At 42.1% G+C, this 5503-nt stretch overlaps 2 pseudogenes; one reads left to right on the forward strand and one right to left on the reverse strand.

Annotated features, from left to right (window-relative positions):
- The first annotated feature begins 228 nt into the window (after window positions 1-228).
- Window positions 229-2378, forward strand: LOC113132886 (UDP-glucuronosyltransferase 1-5-like; annotated as a pseudogene).
- Window positions 2250-2755, reverse strand: LOC113132885 (NADH dehydrogenase [ubiquinone] 1 beta subcomplex subunit 3-like; annotated as a pseudogene).
- Between the last annotated feature and the right edge of the window lie 2748 nt (window positions 2756-5503).

Genomic DNA, 5503 nt, shown 5'->3' on the forward strand with positions numbered 1-5503 from the left:
TACTGGGCCAGTAGGATCGGTGAGAGTCATCTTACAGTGTGTGGGCCAGTACTGGGCCAGTAGGAAGGGTAAGAGTCATCTTACAATGTGTGGGCCAGTACTGGGCCAGAGGAGATTTATTGTGTCCTTTTTCAGAAAGTGGCCCGGTGTTGGGCCGGGCACCCAGCCAGATGTGGGCCAACACTGATGCAAGGGTGTGGCCAGCGGTTGGGCCAGACAAATTTTGCTATGTGGGGTTCACATTTCTCACAAATAAAGAAATCCATGGGTTTAATCCACACCACTGCAGAGAGCCTCCTGTTCAATGACAGTCTCATCTCCCATCTGGCACAGCAGGTCAGGGCCAAACACAACACTGAGATCAACTGTACAATGCAACAGAGTTCAATACAAAAGCACTGCAATCTATAAAACTGTGAGGCATTTGAATTTATTATCTATTTAATCTTATATTTTGCAAAATGATGAAGAGAATCTGTTTGGATTTCTGTTAGTTCAAAGAAACCACGGGACATGCTTAGGGGTCTCTGGAGTCAGGTCCATGTTTAAAGGTCTCTTAGGTGGTATTACACATTTTTAGTCAGTGTGTTTATGCAAAAACACTGACATGCCTCTTCTGTATGAGCCATGCACGTGTGAATGAAGAGAAGGAAAAGTGAATGTTTTTAATTTCAGCTGTGACACTGCTGAATGTTAACCCCTCTATTCTACTTTACTGTCTTTCATTCTGCAGAGATTTGATGCAGTCTTGACAGACCCAGTGGTGCCCACAGGCTCATTAATAGCACGGCAACTAGGTGAGCTCTGTAACACGTGGATTATCTGTGTTTGTGTGTCTGTAAATCTGCTCACCTCTCTTTGCTAAATTGCTTTCAGGTATCCCCACTATTAATTTGCTGAGGGGAATTCCATGTACCCTGGATACGCAGTCTTCAGGCTGCCCATCCCCGCCCTCATACGTGCCTCGCTTTTTCACTGGATACACAGATAAAATGAGCTTTAAGGAGAGAGCTGTCAACACTTTGGTGAGCTATTGTAGCCAGATATGCTTGGACGGGCATGTGTATGGATGAAGGATGGCTTTTTTCTATTCAGTGAAATGAAGTGGTCTCCACTTGCTTTCTATTTCTTTAGATATAAGACACAATTCTCTAGAAATAGTCAGTGCTGGCACTAAAACACATGTTTAAATGAACTTTGTTGACATTTAACTCACATGAACACATAACCTAAAATCTTCACTAGAGCATTTGTCTATTGTCCTGTGATACCTCTGACCCACAGGTGGCTTTACTGGAGCCGCTGCTTTGCCGACTGCTGTTCTGGCACTTTGACCACATAGGCTATCAGTTCCTGAGAGAGGAGGTGGGCATAGCTCAAGTGTCCCAAACAATGTGAAGATAATGAAATGGGTGCCTCAGAACGACCTACTAGGTCTGTGAATGCCCTGTGTTGTAATATCCAACAATACCAGTATTTGCCAGTACAACTAATTTTGCATGTTTGTGTCTTAGCACACCCTGGAGCTCGGGCTTTCATCACTCACAGCTGGGTCACATGGTCTCTTTGAGGGACTGTGTAATGCTGTTCCCATGGTGATGGTGCCACTTCCTGGGGACCAGCCCGATAACGCACAGAAGCTGGCAAGCAGGGGAGCAGAAGTCATCTTGGATATTTATTCCATCTCTACAGAAAGCCTCCTTTGGGCACTGAATGAAGTCATCAATGACACCAGGTGAGGGGTCATGTGGTCTCTCACATTGTTGTTGTTTGTTTTGGGATGTGCATTTTAATACTGTCTTAAGTCTTACGATTTTGATCTGGTCCACCTGTGTGTGTCCAGATACAGAGAGTGTGTTCAGAAGCTGTCAGTCCTCCATCGAGACCGGCCAGTTGACCCACTCGACCTTTCAGTGTACTGGACAGAATTTGTGATGCGCCACAAAGGGCAAAACATCTTAAATCTGTTGCCCACGACCTCAACTGGCTCCAGTACTTCAACCTCGACGTCATAGCGCTGCTGGCTACTGCAGTGCTGGTTTTTATAGTAGTCACAGTGAAGTGTTGCAAAATATGCCTCCAAAAACTGGGCAGGAAGAGGAAGCAGGACTAACTAACTACTACATGTGCACATTCATCTCAGCAACAACACTATTATGGGAGTTTAACACTCATTATCCCTAAAATACAGATGCAGAGTAAAGTTGTGGTTGAAACGTGTGTCAGGGTGAAGAAGGAAAAGCGAAGCCATGTGGTGATCAAACACACCTTTAATAAACAGAAAATACAGATTATTATTAGACTGTTGGGTGAGGTTTGGGCTTGGCAATGATGAACATTAGTGGCCGCCCTTCTTTGGGGGGAAAAAGGTGTATTCAATAGCCAGAGCAACAATAAAAGCAGCAAATCCCCACTTGAATCCTTTTAACAGCACTTCTGACAGAGTCACAGGACGAGCAAAGCCACCAGCGTATCTCCATGCCTCATTCCTGGAGACAGAGAGAGAGAGACAGAGAGAGGAGAGGGATCAGTGTGAGGAATCATACTGGATACCAAAATCTCTTATGAAGATCAGTCTCCTTATAAATCTCTGGCAAAGACGTCTTGCTGTGGCCGTGGTCACCCCCCATGCTAAAAAACACAGATCCATATAGTGGTTTCTTTAATGTTAATGTTTAATGTGCCTTCATGTAGACAGCTCATTGTCTGCATCTTTTCTTTCCAGTATTTTATTTTAATTTGTTCTCTGAGAAATGAGATGAGATAAACTTTATTAGTCCCTAAAGGCAAACTTAGTTTTGTAAAAGTAATAAGTGCTAAGTAATGAAAGTCACTCACAGTCCAGTTCTTGTTGGTTTGTCATCTACCATTGACTAAGGTGTTGTAGAGCCAGATGACAGTGGGGTTGAAGATCTCCTGTATCATTCAGTGACAGCACAGTCCTCCACCATTCCCTACTATTCCAGGATGGCCTCCAGCTTTTTCTGTTTGCATCTCTCCACCACAGCCTCCAGTGAATCCAGCCTCATTCCAGTCACTTAACCAGCTTTTTTCTTCCAGTTTGTCCGGCCGCCTTACATCCTTCTGCTTTATAAATTATGTCCTATGTGAAAGTGGACATGAGGGCAGAGAGAGCCTTGTGATTGTGGAGTTTCTCTATAGATAGTTTCTCTAAACATATAAGTCGGTTTCATGCTCCCAAAGAACAGGAATCTTGTAATAGGTGTTATGCAGAAAGGTTTCTGTGAAAAAGTGATTATGTTCTGTGGGAGGGCACACAGCCTTCTAAAAGTGATGGTGGTACAGTTTTGTTTTTTTTTTGCATATGACTTTATCACGATCAGTAAAGGTAGAAAAAATTGTGTTTTAGCTGTTATAATCACTTTTGGGCAATGAAAATACTATTTATAATATTTTACTGGTCATACTGGGTTTTTACAGATTCCTATACTGGTGCAAAAGTAGTAGATGGTAGATAATCTTTAAAATATTAAACACGGGATGGAAGTAAATGTGAGACAGAAACCCAGTTTCCTGCATCAACATATCTGTGAGAAACACTTCTTAGTAAGGAGAATATTGTATTTTACTATTTCAAATATAACAGGCCATATTGAGAATGCACAGCCAATGCATATGCACAGAGACAAGCTTTACATAATTGAATGCACTTTCAATATGGTTAAATGTTTGGCTTGTGAAACTGGCTGTGTAATAGCACACAGCGTACTTACATCGTATGTGTTTTATTAACTGAGTAAAACAGTACAACAGAAACAATTTGAGATCTGCAACAGTCAAATGCTGCATATAGTCACCTCAGCACAGCCTGTTTGGGATCTACATCCAGGAGCTGCACCTGAAGAATGTGCACTGAACCAGTGGTTTTAAAGCTTTTTTGAAGCATGGCACATTTTTTTCATTTAAAAACTTTTGCAGCACACCACCAACCAAAAAGTGTCAGTATATTTCTTCAGTTTATTTATACTCAGTGTGAAACCTGGGCTTGTTTAGATGGACACAAAGCTGATATCCTGGCAGGAATTGAATAAAGACATACATGAAGCTCTTATTCATCACCTCTGTCTCTCTCTGTTTTTAGTTTTTATAGCGGGGATCTGAACACTGCCTGAAAGAGAAAGAGAATACATGGTATTTTGTGTGTGCGTGCGTGTGTGTGTGTGTGCACCTCTGTGCTTGTGGACCAGTCATCTCTCATCAGCTGTTCAGTACCATCCCAACAGTTAAGCATGGTGATGGCAGCATCAGGCTGTGGGTCTGTTTTTCAGCAGCAGGAACTGGGAGCCTGGTCGGGGTTGAGGGAAAGCTGAATGGAGCAAAGTCCAGAGGTATCCTCAATGAAAACCTGTTCTCCAGCTCTCAGGACCTCAGACTGGGCTGAAGGTTCACTGTCCTAAATGACAACGACCTTTAAGCACACAGCCAAGACAGTGGCTTAGGGACAACTCTGTGAATGTCCTAGAGTGGCCCATCCAGAGACTTGAACCCTGTCCAACTTCTCTGGAGAGACCTGAAAATGGCGTCCACTGCTGGGCCCCATCCAGTCTGACCGAGCTTGAGAGGATTTGGACACAGAGTTCTTTCTGAATCAGACCCTGTCTCCTAAAAATGACCTTCCTATACAACTAAACTGCATTCTCATGTACGTTTTGATACGAAACCTAATTTGTCTTTGATTAGGTTTGTTAGCAACGTGTTGAATACGTTCACATTTAACATATCTGACGTTTATGTTCACTCATTGAGCGCAAACTGTTTTTCCATTTTAATTTAAAAAGGAGGAACAAGAGATGATCACAGATCATCTGGAGTTTAGTTCAGTTGTTTATCATTTAAAAGATATTTATGCTCTATGTGGCTAAAAACGTGACACAGGAATAATGTCTGTAAACCAACCCGACCTCATATAATTTGATTTGATGAATTTGACATAGTCACGAAATGTAATTGATTGTTTCGTGCACGCAGACATTATTTTTCCACTTTTCTCGTGACAGCAATCACGACTTTTAAAACAATTTATTTCGATCACAATTGTCGTTGGTGCCTCCTCCACATATTTCCCCTGTTAATCAGCAACCAGGACTCGTCAGCCCAAGAATTGTAATGAGATTTTATCCTTGTTTTGATTTCCTTATTCTAATGGCCTGTTATTTGGTTGTTCTTATAGTTATATTTACTACGTGTCTAGTAATCGCGATTCTGTTTCTAATTTCTGTTGTTATTTCGTATTTATGTTTTTTATATATTCTTCAAAAGTATATTTCTCGTGGGTTTGACGGATCAAATTTAGCAGGAAGTATGTGAACTACACCTCCCAGGAGAGTTGTCAACAGTTACCATGGTGATGGCGCCAGGACGACGAGGCCTTATTTCCTCCAAACGACTGTCCCAGTAAGTTGGTGGCTAATATTAGCCTGCTACATGATTAGCTTAAACGTTTTTCTTTACATGACCTGCATGGTTTGCTCTGGGGGACATT

Source organism: Mastacembelus armatus, unplaced genomic scaffold (assembly GCF_900324485.2).
Source record: "Mastacembelus armatus unplaced genomic scaffold, fMasArm1.2, whole genome shotgun sequence".
NCBI classification, from domain to species: Eukaryota; Metazoa; Chordata; class Actinopteri; order Synbranchiformes; family Mastacembelidae; genus Mastacembelus; species Mastacembelus armatus.